The following is a 12409-nucleotide window of genomic DNA, read 5'->3' as shown; positions in this document are numbered from 1 at the left end:
AAAAAAAAAAAAAAAACAATGAAAAAGGCTTTAAGATCCGCTGGACCGAAATTTATATACCATCCATCACTATGTTTATCAAAGTAAAATTGACTAATGAAAAGAGTAGAATATGTTAATATCGAACATCAGTCCAAAACCCATATTATCATCTAATTTTGTTGGAAATTGTGGCAGAAAGGTACTGTTATATTGGCGCTAAATCAATTAAAGGACCAGAATCGAGCATCTTTCACAAGGAAAGAACATACCTTTCAAGAAGCCCAAATGTCAAGTTTCATCTAATTTGGTTGGAAATTGTGGTAGAGACCTACTGTCGAGTTTCATTTTTTGTTGGATATTGTGACAGAAACTTTCAAAATATTGAATATTGGGTGGTACCATTATATATGGAGGCTATAACAATTAGTGGACCTGTAGCGAATATTTTTTGCATGGAGATAATAGACCTACCAAGAACGTAAAGCTTCAGCTGATTTGGTTGGAAATTATGACAGAAACCTTCAAAATACCGGAAATCGGGACGTACTCTTTTTTGGGTCTATACCTGGGCTATACGTGGCGCAATACAGCCCATTTTCAATACTAATTAGCCTGTATATAACATGGACCTTTGTGGCAAATTTCAAAGCTCGAGATAAAATAATGAGGACTCCATCATGATTTCAACAGACGGATGGACAGCGCTAAATCGCATTATAATTCTAATCTGGTCAGGAATTTTTACGTTTTTGGATCTCCGAGGAATATTTCGAGGAATGAAAAAAATAAAAAAAAACTAATGAAAAAATTATTTTAAAATTAAAATGGAGGATACAAAAGTCGGTTTAAGATGTTATGTATCTCTCTACTCTTTTTGGTACCTCTCTCCCCAAAAGTTCAACATTTTCCAATAAAATATATACATGTATATGATTAAAATTAGGGGAGGTAGTTTTTGTAGGTGAAAACTGGCACATCGTAATGTTTACATAAGACTCTGGTCAGGTGCCTAAATGGACAATATCACTACTTCGCCACCACTCCCGTAGAGAGTCAATATTTTAAATAATGTAACTCAAGTTATAAAATATCTAAATATGCAGACATGGGCAAAGAGTATCTACCAATTCGACAGATAGGTTCTAAAATGTTTCCTTTACAACTTTCTTCCCTAACACAAATTTACCCCCGCTAACATGATTTCATAAAAATTTTAATTTCCTTTTTTCCTAGTCTCCTTAGGGAATACCTTCCCTAACATAACCTTGTGTCGATGGGAATTTTTTATAGTATAGCCTAACTACAACACTAGCACATACAAACAATAAGCTGAATCATAAAATCACATGTTTTACAGCTTCTATTTGAATGTGTGTGTTTGTGTTTAGGCATTTCTTTCAAACTTCGAAGCATAAAGTTTATTGCTCATTAAACATTTCATTAAAGTTATTGTTGGTAATCATATCAACAACAGACACATACACAGACACTTACGACAACGGACACATATACACACGTTACAATAACATCAATGCCAGATATTTTAGCGTTTTTGACTTTTTACATAAAAAGGTGTGCCTAACACTCAACACTCCAAGTGTCATAAAGCTATCGCTCAATGTGACAGCGACAAGCCGACAGTATATCTATACATATATAAAATGTAACTAGGTTTGGGAAAGAAACATGAAATTATTTTGGGGATAGGAGCCTACACAGTCTTTATGTAAAAGTCGTGTATGAGATTTCAAAATATTCTCAAACTGTTAAATTTTGGCATCAGTGTTGCCTTTTATTATTTTAGTAATTATACCCACAAAATTATGCTATACAGAAAATAAAACGATAGTCCGATTTTGCTTCAACTTTGCAAATCCTAATATTTTTGTCAGTGCTAGGTCAGGTTTGAAAATGGACAATATCGGACAACTCCATAAAGTATCTCCTACACAATGGGTGAAAATTTGGAATAATTAAAACTCTTATAAAATATGAAATAAGAGGCCGATTGTCTTCGAATTTCACGCGTTCCAATATTTTTATTTACACAAGATCTAGTGTGCAAATGGAATACATCGGTTCAATTCTTCTAGTAACTCCCCCACAACGGGTCAAAATTCTGAATGGCGATGTAGTTCATAAAACGCTAAATAAACCACCGATTTCCTTCAACACTCTAATATTTTTATCAACACAAGATCTGGCCTGAATGTGAAATATATCAGACTACTCCTCCTGGTACCTCCACTACAAAGGATCAAAATTTGAAATATCCAAAATGATCATAGCATGCAAATTGAGCATCCGGTTGCTTTCAAACTCAAGCACAAAATCTGTTGTAAAGATGGTAGGTATCGGCTCACTCCTTCTGGTATCTACAGTAGAGAAGGTCAAAATTTTCAATAACTAAAACGACGATAAAATGCGAATAATCCTTCAATTTTCTTCAAATTACGCTATCTCAAAACCAAAACTTACTAATGAATGATACAAATCAGTTTACCCCTTTCTGGTACCTCCCCTCAGAGAGTCTCAATTTTCATAGTTATTTTTCTCATAACTTGCGATAAAAGTCAGAGATTGTTGGAGTATCTAACTATTGCTCTCAACCAGAAACTTAGTGTGAATATGGATATATCTGTCACTCATTACATATTTCATATAAAACGAAGGAAGTAGTCGATATAGTCCAAATCTGGGACATTGTTTCATTTATATCGGGCCTCTTCCTTCGGTACTATCCCAATAAAAGTTCAATATTTCAGTAATAATAACTCAAGTCAAAATTTATTTCAATAAACGGATGTTGGCGAAGGGTATTCTTCCGTCAGCAAATCGACTGATTTGTTTTTAGAAAACTTTTTTTTTTAGAAAATGTCTAGAATGTCTAAAATCTAGTCTTCTGTAGATCTTACAGTGAAATCATTGAAGACTTTGAAGTCTTCTCATAGACTTTGTCGTTTGATCTGAGAATTTAAAGTCTTCTTATGAAAAGCTTTTTCTCGTCCTTTCATGGAGAATCTTGTAGTCTTGTAGTCATAAAATACTTTAAAGTTGTCTCATGACTTTAATGTATTTTCATTGAAGCCTTCTCAACGAAAGGCTGTTATTTTGTCATAAGTAAGTTTCGTCGTACAGAAATCTGTGTCATATATCCTCAAGGATTAACAATTGTTTCTGTAAGTATGATAGGGGACCTGTTTTTCATTTCAGGAAGACCTTTATGTATAATTTTGTAAATTTTATCATCATTCTGCAAATCCCTAATATTTGACATTTTTGCTTTAGCATGGCAACTCTGATAATGAAAATCGTTAAGCTTTAATGGCATACATGAGAATAGTCCAAAGTGGGTGGGGGTAACATTAAACGCCTAAATACCACATTTGTTGTCGTTCATTGCAGCTTTGGTTCAAATCAAATCGGTGCTTAGCTATTAGAATAATTAATAAATTTGACCTAAGGTTATTGTCGTCGTTTGTCTTCGCTCATGGAGACTTAAGTGGGCAATAAGAATATGCTTACCGTGCAAAGGACATAAACATAGGTGTATATGTGTGTTGGTATCTATGTGTGTGTGGAATGTAGACAATGATGTTATTTGTAATTTGAATAATGTATGATCTTAAGATATAACTGGGAAATGAGCGGGACAGAGAGGGAGAAAGGGAGAGAGAGACATAGGTTGGGAACTTATGGAAATTAATTTTCGTGTGGAGCCAAAACAATGTTGGTAAAATGGGCATAAAATTATAAATATTTGCATATTTTAACTGTAGATCTATTGAAGATTTTGGGAATTTAAGCAAAATTTTCCATTGCGTTATTTAAAAAATTAATATGCTGACAATATGCTAAATATTTTTAAGATTAAAATTTCTGCCCATTATAAAAATTAATAGATTTTTAATAAATTTATTTTGTTTAATATGCTTCACATCTGAACGACAATTTGATATATCCTGAGGTCAAAGTATAGGAGGAATATCTGAAAATTCGAATATCCCCTGCAATATTTATTTAATATTTTGATGCATAAAATCCTGTCTTGTTCCGAATTTATATTGGACAAGTTTCCTGGGGGCAATTCCTCGGTTGTAGGAGAGAGGGGTAAGGTAAGGGTAAAGTTATACTCGTACTGGCAGTTCCTTTAATGTTTTTTATCTTTATACAAAAATATGAAAAAACATGAAAAAGTATCAGTCGGTCTTGTCGACATTTTTTACCAGGAGAGTTTCGCAGTTATATATGCTCTTCACAACAGATCTTGAGCAAAAATGTTTGTATGTGTGAAATTTTGAGAGAAATGGATGCTTCTTTCGTTTTCTTTGGGCGTTTTGTTTTTCAAAATCTTGAACTCTATGTGGGGGTGGTACCAGAAGAAATGGACCGATCCCTACAATCTTTATAGCAGATCTTGTGTTGATAGAAATATAAAGATGTGACAAGTCTGAATGGAATCGGATGGTAATTTCGCGTTTTACGAGCTTCGTGGATATATTTAAAATGTTGAACTCCGTTGAAGGGGAGGTACCACAAGGAGTGCACCGATATATCCCATCTTCACGGCAGATGTTGTGTAAATTAAAATAATGGCGTATGTGAATTAAATTGTTTCGTTTTTTTTTTTTCAAACTTTGACCCTTGTTGGGGGTGGGGGTACTAGAAGAAATGGTGCGATCTCTACCATCTTTATCACAGACATTGTGTTGATGGAAATATTGAAATGTACCAAGTCTGAAAGGAATCGAATGTTAATATCGCGTTTTATGAGCTTCATGGATATTCGAAATGTTGACCTATTTGTGGCGGAGGTCCCAGAAGGAGTGGACCGATATATTCCATCTTCATGTCAGGTCTTGTGTTAGCAGAAATATTAGGATGTGTTAAATAGGGAGATAATCGGATGCTTATTTCTCGTTTTATAAGCTTCATGAATATTCAAAAATTTGACCGTTGTGGGTGAGATACCAGAAGGACTGGTCTGCTGTATTTCATCTTCACAGCAGATATTGTAATGGTAGAAATAATTGGATGCGTGAAATATGAAGAGAATCGAAAGCTTATTTCGGATTTTACAATCGTTTTGGTTATTCAAAACTTTTAACCTTTTTGGGGGAGGTACCATAAGGTGTGAACTGATGTGTCCTATCTTCACACCAGATCTTGTGTTAGTAGAAATAATGATATGTGCCAAGTCTGAATGGAAATGGATGTTAATTTTATGTTTTATAAGCTTCATGAATATTCAGAATTTTGACCTCTTGAAGGGGTAGGTACCAGATAGAGTGGATCGATATATTCCATCTTCACACCAGATCTTGGGTTAACACGATTTTTATGATGTGTGTAATTGGAAGACAACAGGATTCTTAAATTACATTTTCTACAAATTTTAATTACTCCAAGTTTTTACCCTTTGTGGGGGAGGTACTGGATGGGGTTTACCGATATTTTCCATTTTCGCACGTGACATAGCGCTGATAGAAATATTAGGATTTGCAAAGGTGGAGCAAAATCGGATTATTCTCCCTCTTTCTGTGCGGCAAAATATTTTGCTTAAAATTTCGACCTCTTGTGGGGGACTTACCAGAAGAGGTTCACGGATATTGCCCATCTCCGAAGTCAATTAAATTTGACAATTATATTACGATGTACCAAATTTGGACCAAATCGGATACTCCCTTTGAGAGTTATCGTGCACACCACCCATACAGACAGAAGGACGGACGGACATCGCTAGATCGACTCCAAATGTCCTGAAACGGATTTTGTTTAAAGAGACCTGGGTTATAAAATCGCTATTTTGATCAGGCACGTTTTGCCTTTTCAAATGATATACTCCTCTTTCCAGCCATACGACTGAAGGTATAATGACAGAAAAAGCAATGATGTAAAGGAAAACTGCTGAATAGAATTGCCTTTTATAGAAGCAAGAGGCAAGTTCAAAAGAGAACGTTAATAATTGCCGCCAGTATCCTCGCCTAGTATAAATCAGGTCTTATGAATATAGTCAATATATCTGTATCCTCCACCATTGTAGCAAAATATACATTTTAGAATCCATTAAGTATATATATTCTTGATCAGGATAAAATTCTATGTCGATTTAACGATGTCCTTCCGTCTGTCTGTCAATTTGCGGAAATCACTGTAGCTTCCGAAAAAATAAAAGTAGGTTGATAGAAGTTTACTCATATAACGGCACCTCCCTGTATTCGGGTATTTTGGAAATTTCAGCAACATTATTTAGCGCAATTATTTAAAATTTTGTATTTGCAGTCAGTGACATCAAATTGTCTATGCAGTTCTACGTCTTGGTATAGGCCCCATATAACGATATGTAATAGCTTATGACAAAAAGTTACCTACGTAGGTCCTCGTCTTCATACGGAGCCCAATATAACGGTAACTCCCTTATTCGGTATTTTTTAACCGATTTTTTTTTGAAAATGTTCAAATTCGTTCCAAATGGCGGATGATATTCGAAGTGCGGCTCTGCCGAAGTCTTTGTTTTTTACTTACTGAACCTCTAAGAATACATTCAGTCCCTAGTTGGATAGAAAATTGCTACCAATTAATTTCTAGGTTAGACATCTGGGATTCTTAAACCCTCCTTCTTTAATCCCTGATCAAATATGACTATGAATTTAAATTATTAAAATGAGTAAACACTGCAATCGGAACAACTAATTGTTCTCCCCCTCCCCCAAGTTCATTCAATTATTCAATACAATGCGCTACCGCAGCGTATACTTAATAGAGCATTCACAGCAAATTAAATATTACTCATACGTAACCAAGTGTGAATGATGATTGTACAAATAAAGAGGGGAGAAAATTACATGAATGTATGAAATGAGCGGTAGGGATAAACACAATCAAGAGTGTTAAGGGTGTGTGTGTGTGTGTGTGCGTTTGTGAGTAAAAGTCCTTCCTCACAGCAGAACAACAGAACATTTTATTCATTTGGAAAGGAAAACAAACATCAAAAACACACGCACACACACATACAAACAAAACCAATGAACAATGGGAACAGAAAATCTGGTGCATGGTAGCATCTGCCTCCAAGTATATCCGCATGTTCCCATCCCTGCATATGCATATTCACTTAGTTTGGAAATTACATGACAATGAGAAAAAAATAAGCCAACAACAATATGAAAATGCAGCCAAAGAATTGCCAACAACAACCACAGTAGTAGGAGTACTCGAAATCTGCTGCCACCATTTTCCAACAACAAAAATTCAGTTAACATTGAATGACGCCATAACAATGTAAATTTCATGCTGTTGGTAATACTGATGATGGCGGTGATGGCAATGGCGTGTAATAGAATTTTTTAAGCATTTTGCGTTCATTGGATTTTATGGTGAACAATAATGGGGTGGATTGTAAAATGAATTGCTGATCCTTAAAAAAAAAAATCTTGAAAAAATCCACCTTTGGAGGCTTGGTGATCCTTAAAAAATATTCTTTGAAAAATCTAAGTTTGGAGCCTTGGTGATCCTTACAAAATATTCTTTAAAAAATCTAAGTTTGGAGCCTTGGTGATCCTTAAAAAATATTCTTTAAAAAATCGACGTTTGGAGCCTTGGTGATCCTTAAAAAAATATTCTTGAAAAAATCCACTTTTGCTTGATGATCCTTAAAAAATATTCTTTAAAAAATCGACGTTTGGAGCCTTGGTGATCCTTAAAAAAATATTCTTGAAAAAATCCACTTTTGCTTGATGATCCTTAAAAAATATTCTTTAAAAAAAAAACACGTTTGGAGGCTTGATGATCCTTAAAAAATATTCTTTAAAAAAAACACGTTTGGAGGCTTGATGATCCTTAAAAAATATTCTTTAAAAAAAACCACGTTTGGAGGCTTGATGATCCTTAAAAATATTCTTTAAAAAATCCACGTTTGGAGCCTTGGTGATCCTTAAAAAATATTCTTGAAAAAATCCACTCTTGCTTGATGATCCTTAAAAATATTCTTTAAAAAATCCACGTTTGGAGCCTTGGTGATCCTTAAAAAAATATTCTTGAAAAAATCCACTCTTGCTTGATGATCCTTAAAAAATATTCTTTAAAAAATCCACGTTTGGAGCCTTGGTGATCCTTAAAAAAATATTCTTGAAAAAATCCACTCTTGCTTGATGATCCTTAAAAAATATTCTTTAAAAAATCCACGTTTGGAGGCTTGATGATCCTTAAAAAATATTCTTTAAAAAATCCACGTTTGGAGGCTTGATGATCCTTAAAAAATATTCTTTAAAAAATCCACGTTTGGAGGCTTGATGATCCTTAAAAAATATTCTTTAAAAAATCCACGTTTGGAGGCTTGGTGATCCCCAAAAAAATAGTCTTTAAAAATCCATGTTTGAAGGCTTGATGATCCTTAGAAAATATTCCTTAAAAAATCCACGTTTGGAGGCTTGGCGATCCTTAAAAAATATTCTTTAAAAAATCCACGTTTGGAGGCTTGGCGATCCTTAAAAAATATTCTTTAAAAAATCCACGTTTGGAGGCTTGGCGATCCTTAAAAAATATTCTTTAAAAATCCACGTTTGGAGGCTTGGCGATCCTTAAAAAATATTCTTTAAAAAATCCACGTTTGGAGGCTTGGCGATGTTAAAAAATATTCTTTAAAAAATCCACGTTTGGAGGCTTGGCGATGCTTAAAAAATATTCTTTAAAAATCCACGTTTGGAGGCTTGGCGATCCTTAAAAAATATTCTTTAAAAAATCCACGTTTGGAGGCTTGGCGATCCTTAAAAATATTCTTTAAAAAATCCACTTTTGGAGGCTTGGCGATCCTTAAAAAATATTCTTTAAAAAATCCACGTTTGGAGGCTTGGCGATCCTTAAAAAATATTCTTTAAAAAATCCACGTTTGGAGGCTTGGCGATCCTTAAAAAATATTCTTTAAAAATCCACGTTTGGAGGCTTGGCGATCCTTAAAAAATATTCTTTAAAAAATCCACGTTTGGAGGCTTGGAGATCCTTAAAAAATATTCTTTAAAAAATCCACGTTTGGAGGCTTGGCGATCCTTAAAAAATATTCTTTAAAAAATCCACGTTTGGAGGCTTGGCGATCCTTAAAAAATATTCTTTAAAAAATCCACGTATGGAGGCTTGGCGATCCTTAAAAAATATTCTTTAAAAAATCCACGTTTGTAGGCTTGATGATCCTTAAAAAATATTCTTTAAAAAATCCACGTTTGTAGGCTTGATGATCCTTAAAAAATATTCTTTAAAAAATCCACGTTTGTAGGCTTGATGATCCTTAAAAAATATTCTTTAAAAAATCCACGTTTGTAGACTTGATGATCCTTAAAAAATATTCTTTAAAAAATCCACGTTTGTAGGCTTGATGATCCTTAAAAATATTCTTTAAAAAATCCACGTTTGGAGCCTTGGCGATCGTTAAAAAATATTCTTAAAAATATCCACGTTTGCAGCCTTGACGATCCTTAAAAAATATTCTTAAAAATATCCATATTTGGAGCCTTGGCGATCCTTAAAAAATATACTTTAAAAATATCCACGTTTGGAGCCTTGGCGATCCTTAAAAAATATTCTTAAAAATATCCACGTTTGGAGCGGCGCGATCCTTACAAAATATTCTTTAAAATATCCACGTTTGTAGGCTTGATAATCCTTAAAAAATATTCTTTAAAAAATCCACGTTTGGAGGCTTGATGATCCTTAAAAAATATTCTTTAAAAAATCCATGTTTGGAGGCTTGATGATCCTTAAAAAATATTCTTTAAAAAATCCACGTTTGGAGGCTTGATAATCCTTAAAAAATATTCTTTAAAAAATCCACGTTTGGAGGTTTGATGATACTTAAAAAATATTCTTTAAAAAATCCACTTTTGGATGCTTGATGATGCTTAAAAAATATTCTTTAAAAAATCCACGTTTGGAGGCTTGATGATCCTTAAAAAATATTCTTTAAAAAATCCACGTTTGGAGAGTTGATGATCCTTAAAAAATATTCTTTAAAAATCCACGTTTGGAGGCTTGATGATCCTTAAAAAATATTCTTTAAAAAATCCACGTTTGGAGGCTTGATGATCCTTAAAAAATATTCTTTAAAAAATCCATGTTTGGAGGCTTGATGATCCTTAAAAAATATTCTTTAAAAAATCCACGTTTGAAGGCTTGATGATCCTTAAAAAATATTCTTTAAAAAATCCACGTTTGGAGGTTTGATGATCCTTAAAAAATATTCTTTAAAAAATCCATGTTTGGAGGCTTGATGATCCTTAAAAAATATTCTTTAAAAAATCCACGTTTGGAGGCTTGATGATCCTTAAAAAATATTCTTTAAAAAATCCACGTTTGGAGGCTTGATGATCCTTAAAAAATATTCTTTAAAAATCCATGTTTGGAGGCTTGATGATCCTTAAAAAATATTCTTTAAAAAATCCACGTTTGGAGGCTTGATGATCCTTAAAAAATATTCTTTAAAAAATCCACGTTTGGAGGCTTGATGATCCTTAAAAAATATTCTTTAAAAAATCCACGTTTGGAGGCTTGATGATCCTTAAAAATATTCTTTAAAAAATCCTCGTTTGGAGGCTTGATGATCCTTAAAAAATAGTCTTTAAAAAATCCACGTTTGGAGGCTTGATAATCCTTAAAAAATATTCTCTAAAAAATCCACGTTTGGAGCCTTTTTGATCCTTAAAAAATATTCTTTAAAAAATCCATGTTTGGAGGCTTGATGATCCTTAAAAAATATTTTTTAAATAATCCACGTTTGGAGGCTTGAAGATCCTTAAAAAATATTCTTTAAAAAATCCACGTTTGGAGGCTTGATAATCCTTAAAAAATATTCTTTAAAAAATCCACGTTTGGAGCTTTTTGATCCTTAAAAAATATTCTTTAAAAAATCCGCGTTTGGAGGCTTGATGATCCTTAAAAAATATTCTTTAAAAAATCCACGTTTGGAGCCTTGGTGATCCTTAAAAAATATTCTTTAAAAAATCCATGTTTGGAGGCTTGATGATCCTTAAAAAATATTCTTTAAAAAATCCACGTTTGGAGCCTTGGTGATCCTTAAAAAATATTCTTTAAAAAATCCATGTTTGGAGGCTTGATGATCCTTAAAAAATATTCTTTAAAAAATCCACGTTTGGAGGCTTGATGATCCTTAAAAAATATTCTTTAAAAAATCCATGTTTGGAGGCTTGATGATCCTTAAAAAATATTCTTTAAAAAATCCATGTTTGGAGGCTTGATGATCCTTAAAAAATATTCTTTAAAAAATCCACGTTTGGAGGCTTGATGATCCTTAAAAAATATTCTTTAAAAAATCCATGTTTGGAGGCTTGATGATCCTTAAAAAATATTCTTTAAAAAATCCACGTTTGGAGGCTTGATGATCCTTAAAAAATATTCTTTAAAAAATCCACGTTTGGAGGCTTGATGATCCTTAAAAAATATTCTTTAAAAAATCCACGTTTGGAGGTTTGATGATACTTAAAAAATATTCTTTAAAAAATCCACTTTTGGATGCTTGATGATCCTTAAAAAATATTTTTTAAAAAATCCACGTTTGGAGGCTTGATGATGCTTAAAAAATATTCTTTAAAAAATCCACGTTTGCAGGCTTGATGATCCTTAAAAATATTCTTCAAAAATCCACGTTTGGAGGCTTAATTATCCTTAAAAAATATTCTTTAAAAATCCAAGTTTGGAGCTTTGGTGATCCTTAAAACAATATATTTGTTTATTTTGTCCATAAAATTATTCTTTAAATATCCTGTTAGTCCTTCCCAATGTTTTTGTGCAATTGGGAGACCACCCCAATAATATTCTCTTCATTCTACCCCCCAGTAATAACGCCACCGATGCATGCAAGTAATGAAATCACAGAGCATTGTCTTGGATTTTGTCTTTTGTGGCATAATTGTTAAAAACTTTAGACTTCCGCACTGGAATTGCAATCACAAAGTGAAAACGTATTACTAAGTAACGTATCCTTCGTACACACACATCCTCCAACACACACACAATTGCAAATTGCTGTAAAGCAATAGAATAATTCATAATTTTTTATTGTTTGAATATCTTCCGTGGCAACCACAGCAGCCTTAAGTTTTGTGTTAGTGGTGGGTGAGTGAGGGTGTGCGGTTGATTGTGTGTGTGGCGTTTCATTTTTTTCCCATTTTCTCCACATTTCCTTTGGCAATGAAAAAGGATTAACACAATTCTCCAGCTAACATGTTTGCAGTAAGCACTCCCTGTCTCTCTCACTCTTTACCCTCATTGCACACGCATAGTTTTAGCTGTTGGAAAAAAATCTGTTTATATTGTTAAACACAATGCCAGTGCGTAACAATATGCGTATGTGTGTGAGTGCGAGTTTGTGTAGAGGGGAGAATGAAGGACTTAAAAGTAGGTTGTGTAGGAAAAAGTAACT

This window comes from Musca domestica, unplaced genomic scaffold, assembly GCF_030504385.1.
Source record: "Musca domestica strain aabys unplaced genomic scaffold, Musca_domestica.polishedcontigs.V.1.1 64, whole genome shotgun sequence".
Taxonomy (NCBI): domain Eukaryota; kingdom Metazoa; phylum Arthropoda; class Insecta; order Diptera; family Muscidae; genus Musca; species Musca domestica.
Note: the sequence above shows the minus strand (reverse complement) of the source record.